General features: G+C 34.4%; 1 protein-coding gene across 1 annotated transcript in view; it reads right to left on the bottom strand.

Moving 5' to 3' along the window:
* Positions 1–23,655, bottom strand: part of LOC112051086 (N-alpha-acetyltransferase 15, NatA auxiliary subunit) — a 158,835-nt gene that overhangs the window by 104,350 nt on the left and 30,830 nt on the right. The gene's annotated exons all lie outside the window — the stretch shown is intronic.

Genomic DNA, 23,655 nt, shown 5'->3' with positions numbered 1-23,655 from the left:
CCGTTTGCTTTTCAGAAACGTGAGAATAATTGACCATCAATGGCGACCTTAAAACTGCGAAACTGTCTACGTACTAATATAATATTATGTCACGTTCGTCTATATAAAAGAGTAATTACACATACATAACGAAATGACGTAAAATACGAACGTACAAAGATGACATTAATTGGAAGGGAGGTAAATTAATAAACATCCGCTTAAACGTATTTTGGACAGGGTCTGATTAAAGGGATCTGACGAATAACGAAGGACAAAGTCGTAGTATTATTATAAGTAGGTACAATATATTGTTTATTTTTTTTAATTGTAAATGTTTGAACTGTCGCTCTAAAGCTGTTATAATGAAAATCTAACTCGAACTATGGTACGAGTATATGCAACTATGGTAAACTATGGTTTATTCAACCCATACTGGATACCCATACATACATAATACCCATACATACACGTGACTGATTTCTACACGGCATTACACAAGAACACATTGGCGTTACGTCTTTGCCGATACGGTGGTAATTAACCACGGCCATTGCTACCAGACTAGACCTACCTATACGCCAATGTAGAAAACCTTCAATGAACCAATTAGTAAAATCTAATTAACTAACTATTAGACAAATTAAATATCACGTGTCTCAAACAGTGAAGGACCCTGCATCGTGAGGAAACCGGCATACCTGAAAATTTACTTAATTCTCTCTCTACGTATGTGAAGTCTGCCAATCTGCATTGGGTCAGCATGGTGGACTATTGGCCAAACCCCTCACATTCTGAGAGGAGACTAGAGCTCAGCAGTGAGCCGAAAATGGGTTGATAATGATGACGATTAGACAAAAATATTACAAACATTACTATAATTTTGTACAGGGATCCAATATTCTTACTCATGACGCCTGTTAGGCAGGATTAACTAATTGCCGTTTTCAATAACCTACCCAAGATTCCGGATAGATAGCTATCCTCGATTATCAGTAACGTTCAAACTATCTTTAAATAGTAAATCTATCTGTCAGTAAGTTATAGAAAAGCAGATAAGAACAGAAAGATAGATTTTCTTAACTTTAGTAAACGAAATGGCGGATAGATAGGTTATTGAAAACGGCCGTTAGTAGGCCATCGTGATAACAATTTGATTAAGGATTTAAGGTAATCGTTAAACTATATTAATGAGATATGATAGTAGGTAGATGGACATTTAATAGCTTAGCCTTAGCTGTTTGGCATTTCAATAATTTAATTATTCTTATAAATTAGACCATCTTAACGTTACGGGTTCATGGTCGCTGTAAATAATGTTTTAATTAAAAAAAATGATTAATTAAATTTAAATTCAAGACGTCTTTATCACAAATACATTAATTAACGGCCACAAAACGACTTCTTAATCAGGACCACGGTCGTATATCATAACTGATCAATATTCAATTGATTTTTTGACTTAATAGATCTCATAATAACAAACATCGATTGAATGTTGATTTATATAGTGACAATGGGTAATGTTTAATTATTGCATCCAGCTGGCCTATTCACTATTTTGGTCTTTATTATCAACCTATCAAAAGAAACATCAAATCAATTGACAAAATGTCATTTACCTACTGTGTGATATTCACCAGTAACCACCGGATGACATTTTTACACAGAATCTTTTCGATTGATGCGAACAAATACCGCGACACGAGAATTTTATATACATATTTAGATGTATTCGACAGTATGTGAATTAAACGTGAGAAACTCGAAGAAAAGGCAAGGGCTAATTGCAACGTGATTTTACATTGCATAGACACGATCGAAACTAATCTCAAGACGTGAGGGAAATACATGAACAACAATGGTGTCCGAGCATTTACGATGTCAGATATTTTAATGGTAAATACTCCTTTGATTACTATTATTATGATTATGTAACAAATTGCAATCTACTGAATACCCCGGTAGATACATTAGAAAAATTATACATTTTTTTTCTTATTTCTTTGATTTGCCCCTTGTAATTTTTTACTATTTTTATTATGCCCCCTGTAATAATTTTGTAACTTTACGTTAAATTTATCCTTATTGACAATTTAACGGTTTAACTTCGATAGATTTAATATACCGAAAAATAACACGTTAAATTGTAATCAGTATTTTCAGTTCACAATACAATGGCAGATTATAATTTAACGTATTTTACCTAACGGTGACATATATACCGTCATTCAAGATTAGTTTTAATATGGACAGGTTAGATTTCAAAACCACTAAATATAGATAAAGAAAGTCATATCAAATGAACACTGCAACCGGAATCATATTTTACTCTAATTAGACGCCCGCAGCAGTAGTTTCCAATAAGTTTGTCAACAATACGGAGCGGACATTGCATTATTCCTTTCCCTTGGCCGGTGCAACTTATGGTCTGCAGTCAACTTTCTATGTCCCCAACGTCCGTGGAACCTGTTTCTCTTATATTATGTAATAACATTTCGTAAAAATTCAACAAATCAAAGATAGGCCAGAGCAATACTCGATTGTAAAGGCTAAAGGGACAAGCTTGGTCTGTTTTTAAAAGCTTCTATTTAATTAATTGATAATAAAAGCTTGTCGCGAGGATTAACTATCTATCAGCATTAAATTAAAATTGGAAATATAATAAAGTTACCAACTTACCAGATCAATTTACAGAATTAAATTGGTACTAGTTTATTTTCAAATTGCGCGACAAGCTTTTATTATCATTTAAGTTGTACATACTGAGGTTATAAGTTGATAGTTAAAATGTTGAAAAAAAATATTTTCTTCTTTTTAGAGCGTTTAAATAAAAGCTTTTTTTTAAAAGTTTTTTTACTTATAATTTATTAATATTATCTATTGACAGAAAGGACTGTGGTAGTCAGAGTACCTAATAGCTGACAGCTTGTCAGCCTATATATGCTCTTACTTTATTTTGCTTTACTAAGTTCAAAACTATAAACAGAATGCGAATTTTGCACATTCAATACCACACAGGGCCTGGTCTACTAATTCACAGTTCAAATTTAATTTAGCTGCATGTTATTTTATTCCCTCCTCAAAGTCACACAAAATTCATCAAGTTAAGTCAATTGTATAGACATACTCGAAAGTAACATACAGACAGAGATAACTTTCGCATTTAAAATATTTAACTTCTAGCAGTCGCCCTGCTGTTATACTAACGTAGTTCCCATGGGAATACACATATAAAATATAGCCTATATTCTATTTCAGTAACTACAGAGCCTATTTAATGCAAACAAACAATTAAAATTCCTCTTTATAATATTAGTATAGATATAGATGGATTAGAATGATCACGTATAATAGAGCAAGAGCCCACGACAGCCAGACCTTCGTTATTTTATAAAAGTTGAAAGTTTCTCTGTAGATGTCTCCTATACAGGTAAGAACGACCAGCGACTATAAAATTTGGGTTCTGGTTACCTGGGCAGGTAACAGGTAGTAAAGGTGTATAAAATAGTACTTGAAATTCGTTAAAGTATAAAGCTCAATTTTTTAATATTTCCTTCGGGATAACTTTAAAAATCTCGTCATCCATTGCCGGACACTTATGACAGTAGCTACCCTACTATGCTAAATTTTATATATGTTACTTGGGGACTTATAAAAAGATGTTACCTCAATAGCCGGACAGTTTTCGTGGTTTTTACATCTTGCCAGACACATCGAAAGTCCACTATAGGTGCGAGTGCGGGGTAACAATTGTTCAAGTAGGTGCGAGTGAGATACAGCGCGTAGTTAGTAATTGATATTTGTGCAGTTTTTTGTGAAATAAAAGTATAAGTTTAGTGAAAAGTGTTAACATGGGAGATACATTAATTTATTTCGTTTGTAATAAAAGTGATGGTAAAATAATATTGTTCTCGGAAGAAACATTAAAAAAATGTCAAACTGTTTTGAAAGTCAGAAAAAAAAATAACCTTAAATATAAAGACATTATTTTACCTGATGAGTATAAGGAAATGGATATCATCGGGAATGTTATAAAGCATTTACAGGACTTATGAAAAAATATTTAACTTCTGAACCTGAAAAATCTACAAAAAACAGTGAAAAAAACAAAATCAGCTAGTGTACCTACAAACAGTAGCTCAACAGCCTCGTCATTGACACCTAAGTTGACCACAAAACCATCTCATTTACAGTCTTCCTCTACAGAATCTTCAATAGGACCTCAAGCTACAACTTCTCAAGAAAATATTGAAATTTGTGAACCAGATGTTAGTGAAAATAATGATTCAACTCAGGATGCAAATATTTTAACTGAAAAGGAAGCAAATAATATCAACTATGAAAATATTTGTGTATTTTGTGACAGGAAAAGTAAAAAAAAAAAAACTCATAAATGCTTTCACTCCACAAAACCGATACTAACCAATTTAAATCTAGTGTACTACCTAACATTGAAGGTCAAGAGGAGTTTACAGAATTAATTAAAAATTTAAATCATCAACAAAATATCTTTTATATTATTCAGAGATTTATGTGCAATGTCTATAATGTCCCTAATGTAATTGATGTTGATGCCGCTAGACTTCACTATTCATCGACTCGTACACAGTCTCCGATTTAAATGAAGCTTTTGACCGAAAGAAGTTGCGAAATTTTGACGCTAGCAACCTACCACCTTGCAAAAGCGAACTACTGCAGCAATTTCTGCGAGCAAATTATATATGTACAATTTGGAATAATGCTCATTGAAAAATTCCAACCACATATCAACCAGAAAATAATGGCTGGGTATTAAAAGATGACAAATACCAGTTCAAATGGTTTGAAGGGGATCAACTGCCGAGTTATGTTATGTGATTCACTCAAAACTCAATCAGGTATATAATTATTATGACAAATTATGATACATAATTTTTGAATTATTTATAATTGTATAAAGTTGCTTAATTTTTGAACTTGCTTATTTTTTTTTCAGACACTGAAGAAGAAGGTGATGTTGAGGACGATTCTGCCATCGACTGGAGTAGTAGTGATGAAGAAAATGAAAACATCGACGACAATGTTTAAATTAATAAATAAGTTTAATTATCTTTTTTTACTTGTAATTATACTTTTTTTTTATATTTTTATGATATTAAACAAACATTTTTTACTTTATACAACATGGCTATGAACGTAATAAAATTATTTTTTATTAGATATCTTAAAAAATAGTAATCGACTAAGCATTCGCGCTCGCACCTATAGTGGACTTTCGATGTGTCTGGCAAGATGTAAAAACCACGAAAACTGTCTGGCTATTGAGGTAACATCTTTTTATAAGTCCCCAAGTAACATATATAAAATTTAGCTTTTATACTATAACGAAAGTATAATTATAATTTATTAAAGTTTAGGGGTGTCTGGCAGGGGGTAGCAACTGTCATAAGTGTCCGGCAATGGATGACGAGATTTTTAAAGTTATCCCGAAGGAAATATTAAAAAATTGAGCTTTATACTTTAACGAATTTCAAGTACTATTTTATACACCTTTACTACCTGTTACCTGCCCAGGTAACCAGAACCCAAACTTTATAGTCGCTGGTCGTTCTTACCTGTATAGGAGACATCTACAGAGAAACTTTCAACTTTTATAAAATAACGAAGGTCTGGCTGTCGTGGGCTCTTGGGCTATAACGTTAGTGCAGATTAGCAACAATAAGATTCAAGTAAATCAGGTTTCAAAAGATCGGATTACGTACGAGGAAAACATTCGTGACGAGGAAAATATGGAATTTCGATTTTACATAAAAACCTTGAATTATTATGAACCGGGAACCTAACAACTGTTGTTTTTTGATTTTATGTATTATAAATTATAGACTTTCGAAGCATCTGCATTATAAAGATGACGGGGCGTCGACTCGATTGACGGATGCAGGATATTTGGGTCTCGGGACTTGACCTCTAGACGGACACAAATACCCATATAAAAGTCGTGACCTGATAATACTTTGCCAACCAAAAAGACAATACAAATAAATCTAGTATATTATCCTGTCCTATCTAGTGTATTTTCCGATATCCGCTAAGACTCAAGCAACTTAGAATATGTAAAATATATAGATAATGTGATTATTGTTTTTGAGGTTGAATATCTATATCTATACTAATATTATAAAGCTAATCTCAGGAACTACTGGACCGATTTGAAAAATTCTTTCAGTGTTAGATAGCCCATTTATCGAGGAAGGCTATAGGCTATATAGTATCCCCGTATTCCTACGGGAACCACGCGGGTAATACCGCGCGGCGTCAGCTAGTACCCATAAAAAAGTCGTGACCTGGTAATACCTTGCAACCAAAAAGACAATACAAATAAATCTAGTATGTTCTGTGTATTTTCCGATATCCGCTAAGATTCAAGCAACTTAGAATATGTAAAATATATAGATAATGTGATTATTGTTTTTGAGGTTGAATATCTATATCTATACTAATATTATAAAGCTAATCTCAGGAACTACTGGACCGATTTGAAAAATTCTTTCAGTGTTAGATAGCCCATTTATCGAGGAAGGCTATAGGCTATATAGTATCCCCGTATTCCTACGGGAACGGGAACCACGCGGGTGAAACCGCGCGGCGCCAGCTAGTGTATTGATCATGTAAACCACGGGTATGTCTCTCAAAAAAATCATAGTTTTTAGTAAACGCAAGCATAAAGAAAAATCTCATTAGTGTTCATTAATATTTAGACGATAAACAAGCTTGGTATTGAATTGCACTATACGATTGTTAGGTCATGATAATTTTTATCAAACAAAAAATAAACCCTGGCTGAGTTGTCGGCTCTTCTCGGACCAAGACACTTTGGAACGCTCGTAACATGAATTTTAAGTTTTAGACCAATTATTATCACCATTATCTAATAATATTATTACCTGACGTTTCGAAAGTGCTAGTAAACTAAGCCTAATTGAAATGAATGAACTTTCGCTTTGATACAAATTGACCCCAAAGTAAATTTTCAAATGAAGAATATAATTATAAGACCGCCTTTGTACAACTTGTTTTCTATGTTTTCTTTGTTATTGTTTTTGTTTTGTGCAATAAAGTATAAATAAATAAAAATGAAGACTTTTGCTCATTCAACTTGCTTGCATCACACGTGACGTTAAGTGAAGAAGCAATCTAATATTGAAGGGGGCTAACTAGCCTCGACCGACGCCTCCCACCAGCCAGATCTGGACCAATTAAAACAACCACCGAACCTCAGACCTCCGTCTTGTAAATGCACCGCGCCACGGAATCCGTTCAAAATTTGGTGCTACTAAAAAAAATTGATGGTATGTAGTTGACAGTGGAAAGTTATAAAACCACTTTACGATTCTCCAAATGGCCTGACAACAGACAAATATTAAAAATGGCTCCACATATAAACAGTAGGTACCTTTTTATACCTCAGACGGGATCCGCGTACATCCCACGCGCTAAAAAAGCTTACGGCGCATTACATGGAAAAATTTATAGAATTTTATAATACCTACCTATACGATCATCGATCGTAGATCGTTAGATGGGCCTCAAAGCGCCGCGGAATTGTCATTTGTTTCGCAAATACATACCCATGGAAAGTAGCACCACTTTATTCGTGTTGCGGCTTGTGTTTTTACATTTCCAAAATGAACACGAAGGCATAATAAGGGAAGAGACAAGAAAAAACAGTAAAATATTTTTTCCAGTCCACGTCCACTCACAGCATGCGCTTGTTACTTACTAAGATAAGATGTGCGTGCACGTGTTTAGGTAATGACATAAATTGGTCCGTTCTCTAATATGGAGGGGCTCATCTAACGATTTATATCGATGTATACGATGTTGTGGCAGGTGTTCTGCAGTTTCATTTCAACTATTTCAGTCACGTATGGTACAGATACTCAGAAGATCTTGATATACAAGTTAATTACTGGTGCAACTTGCGACGTTTACGTCGGCATTTGATTTAGATTTTATAATTGATGGGAAACTCTCTTATTAATCGGTATAGAGTTACTAATTAGTGTCCGATCGAAACTAGTTTTTACGGTCGAAACCGTAAAACAGAAATTTTCATAATCAGTAAGTATCGTAAGAACTTGAACATTACAATTAGACAATCTATATTTTAAAATCACATAAGTAAAGTTGATTTAGTTTTTCGCCACACATTTCACGCTATGGCGTAGGTACACAAAACAGAAATATTACTACTTATTATTTACTGTACTTATATAAGTACAGTAAATAATAAGTAGAACAAATATTACTAACTAATATTAATTACACGCAGTAAACTGACTATTGCTGCGTTATGAAAACCGAGCAAGCGATGGATTCCAAGATTGAAAAACGAGCAGGCGAAGGATTCTAAGATTGAACCACGGGCACGAAACCTCACGAATGCATCCACCAACAGCAAATTAGATTAATTACCACTCATAAGAATTAATATTTCAATCAGTCAGTCAGTTCAGCAATTTCAAGTCGTCATAATCCTTTAATATCGTCATCTTGCCAACAGAACTCATGGACATACACCTTTACACGGTGGACAATTTAGTGTTTCTCAAAATCCGCAATCTTCAGAGTGCGACGACCTTGGCGTTTACTGCGATGCGTGCAAATCAAGGTCAAAATTCCACTTGGGAGTTCGCCATGGCAGACGTTTTTTTTTCGAATTGTACAAATTGTTGCATTGCCGACCTTTTTGGTGCAATAGGTACACGTTCGCTGCTTTTATCTTAGACTGCATCATCACTTAATATCAAGTGAGATCGCAATCAAGGGCTAACTTGCCATGAATTAAAAACACCTGTTGTCATGCCTAAGGAGTAGACAAATGCAGGTCCTATCAAAACTTGACGTCCAATTTTTCGTGCCTCATCCTTTTGATTCTCTATTTCTATAATATAGGTAAATATAAAAAATAAAATAATAATCCCAACATACATTGCTCATGGCATAATTAAAATATGAAAATTTAACTAAATTGCGTAAAAAAATGGAAATTTCCAGAAAACTTAACAGCTATTCTATGAATATATAGCAGCTATTCTATGCCGTGCGGGCTCATGTAGCCCGCACGGCTCAACGGCTGAACGAATGTGTATGAAACTTGATACAATTTTATCATAATATTTTTGCAGGTATACGGGTGAAAATTCGGGGCACGGCTAGTAATTCCTCCTTCGTCTTTCCTTATATTTGTCATATCGTTTTATTTGTAATTCAATGTTTTCCGTGAAACATTCTAAACCATGTTACTCTACTTTAAGATATTAAATAACCTACTCATATCCTAAGGATCGCGGGCCTTAATTAAATGTAATTACTTAGTATTTATATCAAATGAATAAAAAAGTCTAATCAAGTTACAACTGCGTAAATGGTTGGAATTCCTCAAGATTTTGTATGCCGAGTATGTAAGTAACTAGATATATAAATTATTTATGACGAGCCAGTGGTGTGCTGTGACGGAAAATATCGCGAGAAAACCAGAACACTATTAAAAGTCATTGGCAGGATACATGCTTCCGCTGACACCAACCATTACCTTGCACACAATAATCATTGAAATTGCACACAATAATCATTGAAATGGTTCAGATCATACCTACTCTACTTATCTATACTAATCTTATAAAGCTGAAGAGTTTATTTGTTTGATTGAACGCTCTAACCACAGTAACTACTGGTCGGATTCGAAAAATTCTTTCAGTGTTAGATAGCCCATTTATCGATAAAGGCTATAGGCTATATATTATCCACTAGCTGACGCCGCGCGGTTTCACCCGCGTGTTTCCCGTTCCCGTAGGAATATGGGGATAATAAATAGCATATAGCCTTCCTCGATAAATGGGCTATGTAACACTGAAAGAATTTTTCAAATCGGACCAGTAGTTCTTGAGATTAGCACGTTCAATCAAACAAACAAACAAACTCTTCAGCTTTATAATATTAGTATAGATGTAAGTAATCCTACGGGAACGGGAACCATGCGAGTGAAACCGCGCGGCGTCAGCTAGTTATCAGTAACTAGCGGACGCCCACGACTTTGCCCGCGTACACATCGATGTTAACTTTCTTTTCCTATTTGTCTCGCAAAGTTGGTTTGTTACGGACATTTACCAATTATAAACCACCTCTCTGCCAAATTTCAAGTTTGTAGTATAAAAAATTAAGGACTTTTATACAAATACTAATACTAATTTCGTGACATTCCGCAATTATATATTAAGAAGATTAGCAGAACTTTGCAGTTTCACCCGCGTGAATACTGGGATGGCATGTTCCCGTGGGAATACTGGGATAAAATAAAACCTACGTTATTTCCTGGTAATGTAGCTTTCCATTGGTGAAAGTATTTTTCAAATCGGTCCAGTAGTTTTAGAGCCTATTCAATGCAAGCAAACAAACAAATCAAATCTTTCGTCTTTATAATATTAGTACAGATAGATATAAATATATTTTTATCTAAAGAAAACCAAGATTTTTGGATGTGAATGGATATTATATCCAGTGGAAAACTACATTATCAATGAGTAACACAGGATATATTTTATCCCCGTAGTTAATACGGAAATGAGAACTACGACGGGAAAACCGCGCGAAGTCTACTAGCGATTAAAATAAAAGCCATACAATATTTTGTAGCACAGTATAATGTAAACTTTACGTTCCATAACTACTTAACTTATTACGTGCCTACCTACAATTTTTACTTAGGTAGGTACCTACTCATTATTTTTTGCGTGTTTTTGCAGAGCAAAAACATTGTAGTCAACTAATTATTTTTAATGGTTCTATTAAAAATAATTAGTTGACTACAATGTTTTTTACCCATAAATAAAAACTCCTTCCATTAGTATTATGTGCTTATTTCAGTGTATTATATTAAATTACAAAAAAATAACTAATTTATTCTTAAAACAATCGTATCCACATTTTGAATATTGATCTTTTATCGACATTCAGACTTTTGACTGAATCGATTGATTTATTTCTAACCGACTATGACAATTCCTCCGTGCCTCGGAGAGCACGTTAAAACGTCGGTCCCCGTCATTATCAAAACGTGGTGGGTCTAAGCTCCATATTTCCTCTACTGAAAGGGTTAGCCCAGTTGTGGGCCAATAAATTAGGCTTATAATGATGACATCAAAGCCAACAACGACACCGAAATCAAATGAGATTACAGTAAAGTAATAGAATAACGTGATGGTGATATAAAAACAATGGTTCACCACAGTTTCATGTAGGATGGTGCGGGTGACAGTTCATTTCACTCTTGAAAGTTTGCCGCGATTCACGATAATAGTGCGTATTATGCTGTACCGTACCCATGCTGTCTGAAAAACACTTTAGTGCTAACCGTAATTTATTTTTCCCTATTTGCTATAATAAAACTACACAGACAGTGTAAAACAGGAAAAATTTAATCGAAATTACACGTAACCGCATGAACAGGGGAGACATATCGAAAATTCATTAAACAATACTTCACCTACCTACCTTTACAAACTGTAAAACAGGAAAAACGAAATTGAAATTGTGCTAAAACCACATGAATGGGAAGGAGATATCGAAAGTTCACTGAACTCTATTCAAAGTCAAAGTCATCGATCTCCTATTAAAAGGGGATCACAATCAGCGACTAACGTTCCCACTGAGTGCCAAACACAACTTCTTGGCACTCAATTCAAGTAGTCGCATTTGCAAATTCAACCTTAAACTCAATCCTTAAGGTTGAATTTGCTCTGAATTTGGAATTTTATTGAATATTGGACTATATTTAAAGGCCTTTAGGTATATTTTTTTTACCAATTATTCTAAAACTATCAAAGCAAAATTGGCCACTTTTTAAGTGAAATTTTCTACATGATTGTGCGTCGTTTTATTATAAGAAGTCAATGGTCAAAGTTCATTCATTTCAATAACCCTTAGTTTACAAGCACTTTTAAAACGTCAAGTTATATCATGATTTAATAGTGATAATAAAGTCCAAAACTGATAAAAGTTACGAGGAAGTCCAAACGCGCCTTGTTACGAGAAGAGCCCACAACAAACTTAGCAGGGATTTTTTTTTTTTTGTTTAAGCTTTTTACACATAATCACTACTAGACTAGTATTTGTTTTCCTGTCTTACACAGAGAGTGCAATTCAGGAAAAAAAACATCAAAATCATGTCCTAACTTAAACGGTTATAAGATATCAAAAATTCACTAAACGCAAACCAAACCAATTCATCGTGGAACGCTAATTTAGTATTGCATAAAACTTGTTCACCAGACAAAGCTATGTTCACATAAAGCAAGTGTTAAGACCAATATATTCGGAGCAAGGTCCTGGTATTGCAAAAGAACATGTGAACTATCAGAATGCTCGGAACAAGTCGACAATTGAATTAAAGCTATCATAGTGAGAAGATAGTAAAGTAGAATAGTCAAAATATACCTTTTAAGGCGAATAGTTAACGTAGATATCTTTACAACATAGCATATCTTTCCACCATACGTAAAATTGAGTGCGTAGGTTCGGTTTCAACCTGTTAGAACTATGGTCAATTGCAATCGCTATTAAATTAGGACAGTCAATTCTAAAATGAATTTAATATTTATTTTATTTGTTCAACTCATTACCTACTCGTAGATGTACAAATTATAAAAACTAAAAGATTCTTCTACAATATGAGTTTGCTCCATTATTTAAATTGAGTCTCCAAGTTATAAGCAGTGCAATCTATGTTATGGCACTAACCACACTAGATCTTCTGTTAATCGCATTAAGTACGAGTAATTCTTTAGGCAGGCATGGCATGGCGATCCCGCACCAGAAAACGCAGTGTTGGTCGACCCCTCATCAGGTGGACTATCGACATCAAGCAAGTCGCCGGGTACTGCTGGATGCAGACGGCTCAGGATCGTGGTCTGGAAGTCTCTACAATAGTCCATAGTTTTCCACATCTATCGGCTGATATAATGATGATGATGATGATGAATTGTTTGGTTTAAAAGTGAATAGCGTAGCCTTAAGCCGTTTCATTTTGCGTCTCAATAAAGAACCTTAACGGACGTGCTAAATAGCGTATAAATACTTCGAAGACACTTTATAAGGCGAGCCACGTTTACTAGTAACTAGTGTAGAAGTTTTTACTTAATGCTTACAATTCTATGACGAATTTCAAACTTAGATAATTTTTTTGTCATGAGGTAAAAGAAAAAAAAATAATAGTAATCCTAGCCACAGATATATACATGAGTAATTACAATTAGGTATCCCTACAATGATATACTTATTTACAAATTTTAATGTCCGTTCAAATTCAATTCAAATGTATAGTGTGGCAAGTTCGTAGATGACACTCCCATGATATGCGGGCGACGAGAGGGAAAGACAGCGCGGGTGTGAAATTGTGCGTGCGGGAAAGTGAGGTGCATCAGTCGTGGGTTTTTCATTCTCCCCGGCCCAAACTGGACTGCAAACTCACCTGATGTAAACTAATTGACGATGCAGTCTAATGTTGAATCGGGCTTACTTATACTTCAACACGGCATCGTACCTGGTACGCTAAATCGCTTGGCGGTACGTCTTTACCCGTAGCGTGGTAACTAGCCACGGCCGAAAACTACTAGGCCTACCACCAGACCAGAACTGAGCCGATTAAGAAAATATTGCTGACCGTGCTGGGAATCGAATCCTGAACCTCTCCGTTGAGAACCACAGCACTACCAATTGCGCCAAAGAAATATATCATTTGAAAATACATAAAAATATTGCATTTAAGCCACGTGACTTTTTTTTCGTATTCGTGACAGCAAACCCTTTCTTTTGATAACAATATCACAATTTCAAACAGTCATTCCGCCATCTTGAGCAGGCCGCCATATTGGATTTGTAATGACGATTCTTAGCTAGTCATGCATTGTCGTCAGAACTCAGAGCGTGTGCAAAATTTCATCCTAATCGAAGACCGGGAAGTGAGTAAAATTAAGATTCCAAGATTTTCTTATATACATAGTTACAAGTGATTGGGGAGGCCGTCATATTGGATTTGTAATAAGGTTTCTTAGCTAGTCATGAATTATCATCAGAACTCAGAGCGTGTGCAAAATTTCATCATATTCGAAGACCGGGAAGTGTGTCAAATTTAGATTCCAAGATTTTCTTACATACATAGTTACAAGTGAAGCTAATATGAGCGTGTTAAAAAAATTCTAAAATGCACAATTCACCAAACAACGGAGGATTAAGCACAAGAACTACATCCCAAAACCCCGAACCAGTTATAAAAACCAGCGCAAATCGCTCGACACGAAGAATTTGAAGAATCTCGCGCCGCTGCGACGCCGGACTGATGTCCGCAAGAAAAAAAAAACAAATCCGTTTTCAAATCAATGCTACAAATCCAAGAGCCAGTAACCTATATACCTACTTTTCAAACGATACTCGATATTATAAAAAGGTAAAGTTCGTGAGCATGTTTGTAGGGGATTATCTCTGAAGCTACTGTATTTGTCATTTTTATTACCAATTGTACAAAAGCCACGTTATTTGCTAGTGTTATAGGTTATATTTAACTACGCGGTATAAAACGCAGAGCGTCTGCTGGTATATTTACTCGTAATAAATCATTTACTTTATGAAATATTTCTAAAAGATTAAATCAGACTAATCTAAAAGTTTCGTTTCTTTAGTGAACTTTGTCAAAATTAACAAACTGCATATTTACTTACTGCATATTTACTTTTGAGAAAAAAACTTTATATAATTAATAAAAAAAATTTAATATGATATAAATAAATATGAAAACCCCGCTCACTTGCTCTTAGTCTATTACATCGTATCATAAATCCATAAACGTCACGGAATAATTTAGATAGATGTCGCCAACACTCAATTTAAATATAATTCACATAATAGCAATAAAAAAAATGTCGAGATTCAAAACAATAACATAATATTTAATTAACATTTTTCATATGTGGACGGATGGCGCCAAAGATGTGCGGCGACACAACGCCTTTTTATTCTTAATAATATACTTTTTATTAATATTATAAAAGGTAAGAATTTTTGTTTGTTTGCGACGATTTTACCAAAAAAATAGTTTTAACTAAAACTACTCGATCGATTTTAAAAATTCTTCCACCTTTAGAAAGCTACATCTTCACCGAGTAACATAGGGTATATACACATATTTCAACGGCACCGAGAATTACACGAGTGAAAACGGAAAGCTTCTATAGATTTTTTTAAAAACATCTGTTATGACAGACTATAAATCGAATAGGTACGACTTGGTGGAATAACTCCTTTTTTTATTTTTATCACCCTCATACAGGAGTGGTTTAAAAATAAAGAGAACCAGAACAAACCCTAAGCAACAGCCAACAAAAACTCAAAAAGTCCGATATAGCTAATTTTGTATGTTTTATAATTATGTAATACGCCTTGTATACAACGTGTCCCAAAATTCAACGATAAGCGGGCGCCAAAAGATTGACCTGCTCATGAGCACTTAAGGAAAAATAATAAAAAAAATATACCTAAATTTTTTTTTTAGTTACAAAATAAATTTTAAAATTCTTTGAAAATTTACACCTTGTATGATATTTTGAACTACCGCAGCTACAATTTCTTAAATATGCTTAAGATTTTTTTTGTATCGGAACCTAAGTAGTACTACTATTCACCACAACTCTTAAAAACACCACAATGCCCGCAGTTTTTACACAAAAAAATATCAAAATATTTTTTTTCCCTCAAATTTTTAAAGATTTTTACTTTCAGTCTACTTTGACTCATGGTCTTGCAAAAAAAAGTATGAACACCGCTATGGCAAGTTATTTTCAAAGTTGACGCAACTAATCAAGATTTCAAAATAGTATAATACCCTAGGATAACTAGTCGCAAAAAAAAAATATGCGTACCATTTGTAAACAAGAACTAAATTTCTAAAATGTTTTTGCTCCTAGAAATCACTTTTACTTTATGCACAAAATGATGTGAGTCATACGTTGCAATTTCCTAGAATTTTAATGGAACGAACGATAACATTTAAAAATAAGAGAGAGAGAGAGAGAGAAAGATAGCGATAAGTATACGTTAGAGAGGGATAGACAGATGTTCTTTGTTGAATGACAATGATGCAGGTAAAGAAAATCCTGTTCCCAGCAAGTCAGTACGCTCTGCTCCTTTGTTTACTGCGCAACTTTCCGTATTCAATTGACGTGGCTCTCGTACTAACGACTTTTGGCTTTGCATTTTGGACTGGACTTAAGTGATCTGCAAACTGAACTGACCTGGCATTATTTTGGACTGTGCCTGTGTTTTGTGAATTGGACTTTTGGTGTATTTTGGACTGTTTAGCGTTATCATGCCGCAACCATACACGCCGATGGAATACGCTAACATGCATCTCATTTATGGAGAATGTCGGTGCAATGCTAACGCTGCTAGCAGATTGTATCGAGAAAGGTACCCAAACGCTCAAAGATATCCAGATTATCGGGTATTTATGAATGTGCATCAAGCGTTTTCGGAGGGTCGTTTGCCGTCAGCTAGAAGAAACGCTGGAAGACCTAGATCGGAATGCGATGAAGAAGTTCTCAATGAAATAAACATTGATTCAACTACCTCAGTGCGTGCCATAGAAGCAGCTACGGGAATCCCAAAAAGTTCAGCACATCGAATACTAAAACGTCATCGGCTACACCCATATCATTACAGACGTGTACAAACGTTACTATCACGGGACTATCCACTGCGGATCGCATTTTGCCGAGTGATGCTTCAAAAGCATCGGGAAGATCCTCAGTTCTTGGATAAAGTACTATGGTCGGATGAAACAACCTGCAAGAAAGATGGCTATTTAAATCTTCACAACCTACACAGCTGGAGCAATGAGAATCCGCACCTGATGAGAGAAGACAAATCCCAATATCAATTTAAGGTCAACTTATGGACGGGCATTTTAAATGGAAAAGTGATTGGGCCTTTTGAATTACAAGGAAACTTAGATGGGGACAGTTATTTGAACTTTTTACAAAATGATTTGCAAGAATTACTAGAAGACGTCCCCCTAAGCGACCTTCAAAATATGTGGTATCAAAATGATGGTTGCCCAGCTCACTACGCTCGTCCTGTGAGACAATACCTAGACCACGAGTATCCGGGGCGTTGGATCGGGCGACTTGGTCCTATCCTATGGCCACCCCGATCACCCGACCTAAACCCCCTGGATTTCTTTTATTGGGGTTGTCTCAAAGACAGGATCTACGCAAAACCGATTACGACATTGGACGAGCTTCGGCAAAAAATCACTCAGGCTGCGGCACATATCAATGCTAGAAGATATGCGCGAAAAATAAAACGGTCGTTTTTAAGGCGATGTCGTGCCTGTATTAATGCCGGTGGAAAACAATTCGAACATTTACTTTAATGTTGTGTAATTAAAATAACAAACACATTTTTGGAACATAGTAAAATTTATTACTAACAACAAGAACAATTAAGAAATTTGGTTCTTGTTTACAAATGGTACGCATATTTTTTTTTGTGACTAGTTATCCTAGGGTATTATACTATTTTGAAATCTTGATTAGTTGCGTCAACTTTGAAAATAACTTGCCATAGCGGTGTTCATACTTTTTTTTGCAAGACCATGAGTCAAAGTAGACTGAAAGTAAAAATCTTTAAAAATTTGAGGGAAAAAAAATATTTTGATTTTTTTTTGTGTAAAAACTGCGGGCATTGTGGTGTTTTTAAGAGTTGTGGTGAATAGTAGTACTACTTAGGTTCCGATACAAAAAAAATCTTAAGCATATTTAAGAAATTGTAGCTGCGGTAGTTCAAAATATCATACAAGGTGTAAATTTTCAAAGAATTTTAAAATTTATTTTGTAACTAAAAAAAAAATTTAGGTATAATTTTTTTATTATTTTTCCTTAAGTGCTCATGAGCAGGTCAATCTTTTGGCGCCCGCTTATCGTTGAATTTTGGGACACGTTGTATACAAAGTACTTTACGAGTATAGCAGGGCAACGTATATCGGGTTAGCTAGTTAAAAATAAAATCTTTTTTTTTTAATATACATACTGTCATTAAGTTTATTGTCACTAATTTGAGAGACGACCTTCTCGATGGCTAAATTTAAATGGTCGGTTAAAAATATATTATGGACATATTTTATTTATATATTTGACATTACAGAATTTACAGCTTCAATGATTAATATACCACGAGTCAATAAAAATATATTATTTATAAAGTATGCGGTAAAAAAGCTCGCAAGCAAAAAATCATGACATTTTTATCATCAGTCAGTCTAACCGCTATGACATCAACGTCAACAAATAAAGTTATCAACACGATGTCAGATACAACTCAATCTAATTCAATATCTCTACTATAAGAAATAAATATTATTGAGCAACAAAACAAAAAACTCAAGTACGAGTAAGTACTACAAAAAACTTTTTGTATTCCACAAATAAGTTGTGAAAGGAAATGACTTCAATGCACGTAGCAACACAACAGAAAAATGCTAAAACTTTTTAGAAACGCTAGATAGAAACCTGACTAATTAAAAAACACATTCATTGCCTATTTTAAACAGACCCAGGCCTCTAATATTAATAATGATTATTATACTATATTATGCTACAAAAGAGAAACAAAATAACAATAAAAAAAAACAATAAGATGTTTTTTTTATAATGATATAAGCAAGCGCTTGACTACAATCACGCTTGATCGTAAACAATGATACAGCCTATGGTGACCTGCCTAGAACATGCCTACTCACTCTTGACTTAAAGATAACCATATTGTAGGTGGTAGGGAAAACGGAAGCTGGGAGCTCCGTATCTTTGCAGTGCGTAAGGAATGAGGAACAAAACCACTTAGTACGCGTCCAAGGGTTATATACAACGTAGCGGTGGTGGATTACTGCATATGTCTGGCAGTTTTATTATAGAACGTTAAAGGTCGAATTAGACCAAATAGGTTATTGGCCCGATGAAGATTAACACTTGAGGTATTAGTCTTATTTGAGAAAGTATGACACGTCCAACTTCCAACTCCAACTTCCTGTAACTTATCAAGTTTCAAAGCTGGATTTGCAAAGTTCAACTCAAGAACTCATGATCCGTAGGTGTATGCTGAGCATTCAATCATTTTGTCAATAGTGTTTACACTATCATTTTCCTAAAACATAATAATTAGTGTGTTATATACAATTACAAGTTAAAAGAGTTGTTTAGAAACAATCCTAAGACCAGGGACTACAAGTAGATATATAAAATACGAGTATGTGTCGTCTTTTTGCTCGAACTTAGCTTCGTCATGCTAAACACAAGTATCAAAAGTCATACCGTATATTCATTTTGAGATCTTGAAAATCATTTCCTCGTATATTTTTCCGTTATATAATTTATTTTTATAAATTCAATTTTAATAAGACCAATTGATAATGCATCAGTATACTTTAAAATCACAATGTACTAAATATTCTACGTTCTACAAAAAATCCTCGACAGGCACTCGAGGAGACTCACTTGCCTAAAGATATTAATTTTAGATTAATTGATCTATCATCAACATTTATTTAATTTGAAAGGCTTAATACAGGGCCAGACCTCTATCCATATAGAAGGCATTAGATTGCTTGCTGCTTCAATTTGAGTTGATTTAGCATCCCGGCACTTACGATGCCGCGTAAATATCCTAGTAAGTCCGCATCCATCTTAGATGCATCATCACTTAACTTAAGCGAGATAACAGTCAAGGGCTAACTCAGGTCATTGAATAAAAGATAATTTTGTGAAGTTTGTATGTCAATTAAATTGAGAGCATCAGAGATTAGCCTTAAAATAATCTTATGTTTATGCAAAGAAAACAAAACAGTTTATTCAATAAATAAAGAAAGCCAACGAAAACGAATACGACAATCCTGCAAAACAGTAGCAAACAGACAAAGGTCATCCAGCAACAGAAATGCAAATAATGGAAGAAACAGAAATAGAATCAAAACAAAGCAATAATAACGCATAACACAAAATGCCAAATTCAAGATTACATAACTCATGTGACCGGCTGGCAGACGCCATCTCGCATCCGGCCCGTGCTCGGCGGCGCCCGCGAATTCCGAGATCCTTAACGACATGCGAACCTTTATCAGATACCTACAATTTTATATACATAACAATACATGTGCATATTTTTGAAAATAACACAATCTGTTAGCTGCAGTTCCATGCGGTAGTGATTTCGACAGTTTTCATTATACATTGAATGTTAAGGTAAATAAAAGAAGTCGAATAAATGAAAACTAAGAGACATAATTAAAAGTAAGAGATGAAATTAATGAAGACGAAGGTGTAAATTTACAAGGAGAAATTGAATAGAAAACAAAATTATCTGAATTTTAAACGTTTAAAGGCGTTTGGAATATGCTAGCGCCTACATATTTCCATTTACATGTTGTGATTCATATAATTACCAGTATATTGATTAATGCTAATTTGCGTACTCTAGTTAAATTTAAATGTGTTCAAATAAATATATTGCATCATATATGTTCTTGAATAATGTTACATATTATAAGTAAGGACAAAATATTGCAAAATTATCAGTTACATCAAACGAACAAATTTGCTAAGTATTTATTAAAATCTACAAAAATACAGTTAATTTAAAATTTATCAATCGTTTGAATGAGTTAGAAGATAAATTCATGATGATGTGATATTACTAATTAATGCTGCCACTCAAATGGAAAATAAAGGATGCAAAAAAGATCAAGGCAATTCTCAATCAGCTATTAAAAGCGTATTCGAAGCTACTTATAACCCATCCTCTAATCAAAACTCCGCTCGAGTTAAATCAAGCCTTCTAAGAAACTGGAGAATCCCATATCAGATAATTTGCAAAGCAATCAACACAAATCTTGTTTTTTTTTTAGTTTTTTCTCACACCATGGCCAAAATGGTCGTGATACTTTTCGAATTTAACGGCATGGCAACAACAAGACCATAAATGGTGAGGTCGAGTTACGAAATGGTCAGGCGGGCAAACCAAGCGTCTCGTTGTCGCGGAATGTGGCGGGATTTAGGCTTTTTTTTTGGAAATTTTACCTAAGATACTCTATACATATATATTTATGCAAATGAGAGATACCGAACGTATTTTGTGTGAAATTGGCAAAATTTGAATTGGAGCAGTTGAGATGAAAGATCAAAATTGTGTTTCGAGCTTATTTAATCAACTTAATGAAGCCGTGATAGTCCAGTGGATATGACCTCTGTTTTTGATTCAGAAGGCGTAGATTTAAATCCGACCCGGGGCATGCACCACCAACTTTTCAGTTGTTTTACAAAATTAAATATCACGTGCTTCAAACGGCGAAAGAAAAAACATCGCGAGGAATCCTGCGTACCTGACAAGTCTCTAAATTCTTTACATGTGTGAAGTCTCTCAATTGGGCCAGCGTGGTGGACTATTATAGCCCAACGCCTCTCATTCTAAGGCGACTCGTGCCTAACCTAATGTAAACTAAAATGAAAAAAACTATAAATAATAGTAATATTTATAAAGTACCATAGAAAGAAATATAACGAATGTAACGGACGACAACTGAAAAGAAAAAAAAACAAATAAACAGAAGAAAGCAAAATATAGGGACGATTCAACACTAATTTAAATTACCTAAACATTTTAGAGACTGTGCAAACAAATAAACAAGAACTAATGACAATAAATAAACATATTAATCTAGTTAACAATGATAATTGTTATTTCCAGTTTATCCTTATCGATGATTTTTATATTATATCGGTGATGATTATTTAAGAAAAGCCCAAAACATTTTTTTACTAATTTTATCTCCGTTTATATCATTTTACTTGTTTATAAAGCCGTACCTATTATAAATGAAGTCAAAAGCTAGACATTACTCGTAAATACCAATCTATCTACATTCCTAGTATACAACCACGTTAATTATAATGATTAATCCAAAAAAAAGAAGGCAAAAGATCCGGGATGCCTCGCAGCTTGTATGATTAAATACCACGCGGCGGAAAAAATATATATTATCGAGAAAAATAAAGATTTAGGTGTTATGCAAATCGGTCCCGTTCGGCCGACCTTCCGAGGACGCCACGGTGTCGATGACACTGGTTTAAAGCTAGTCGCACACTAGAACGTTGAATCATTTATTTTTCATTTAAATGTTTCTGAGAGGAGTTAATTACAGTTGTAACCCTAGCATGCGTCAAAGACTTATGTCGTGAAAAGAAATAGAGTTATTTATTGGCAATTGACTTATTTACGACAATTGTGGGGAATTGCAATATCTTCATAATGCAACGAAAGAGAGCAATATTTTTGGATCGATCGATTGCTCGATATTTCTCTCGATATATGTCGTGGAGCGCATGTTAAACCTACAAGTCGACATTTTTGAGCAAATATTTGAGATAAGCGGGTACCTTGTCCAATACTATCTTTCTTATATCAAATTAATTTTAAAAAAAAAGCTGAAGTTTTACGCCTTTTTTTAAACAAAAAAAAAACAAAAGCTCCTTTACCAACCAGGAACCCAACAAAGTCTCCAATACTTTGAAAAAATATCATTGACAAATGATCCTTTTTTTTTTTCAAAAGAAAATACTCCTAATACATCGAAACTTTTGAATGATACTTCACAACCTATTTTTAACCTAATTAATATGCTTAGACGAAAAAAAAAGACATAAAAATCGGTCATGCCATTTTGACATGACTTGAGATTTTAATTTATTCGTTTTGAGACTATTACAGAGATCGATCGCAAATCGCATTCGCATTACAGCGCTAAAAAATCTTAGCTGTTAAAAGTGTTAAATTAAGCGTAACGTAAACTAATTAAACGTAACCTACGCACATACATACCTAATTTCGCAAACGTAAAAACCGGATGGACATAAATTTCAAATGCATGACCGTAATGTTGTCATCTTCACACCAATTACAAAATATTACTCAACCTTTTATTATTAAAAGTTATAAATGAAACGTTAGTCAGCCAAATGAAAACTGAGACATTTGCTACAGATTAAAAAAAACGAGTTGTTTAAATCGAAAACAATTATGCACTTCACTTTTGGAGCATCATTTCTCCTAAATTCTGCTTCCTACGAAGCCTGTGCCAAGATTAGACTGGACTGTTTTCATGTTTAATCATAGTAGCACACGCTTTGGCTTTATGGAATATTAAAGGAATATTGGTCATGTTTAAAAGACGTAGTAAAAACTCTTATATCGCCGAAGAGGTCTTCTCTCAACCTGCCTATTGGCCTGGCTCTTGAGGAAACATAACCTTTACTTACCATTTACTAGGTTAAGTTAAGGTTAAATCAGATTACATTATCGGGAGTCCCACATACCCTTCTGAGGTTAATCCGATAATGTAATCTTTTTTTTTTAATTTTTTTCCATCCGCATCACTCCCGAAGGTGCCGCGGAATGCGGCACCTTCGGGAGGGATGCGTAAAAGCATTTCCCAGCATGGAAAAAAATTAAAAAAAAAGATTACATTATCGGATGCAGTGCCAGTATTTCGTCTTTATATGTCTATCAATTTGAGGCATAGGTGTTGTCGCTTCACCGGCG

Source organism: Bicyclus anynana, chromosome 23 (assembly GCF_947172395.1).
Source record: "Bicyclus anynana chromosome 23, ilBicAnyn1.1, whole genome shotgun sequence".
Classification (NCBI taxonomy): Eukaryota; Metazoa; Arthropoda; class Insecta; order Lepidoptera; family Nymphalidae; genus Bicyclus; species Bicyclus anynana.
This window is presented reverse-complemented; position numbering and strand designations above follow the sequence as displayed.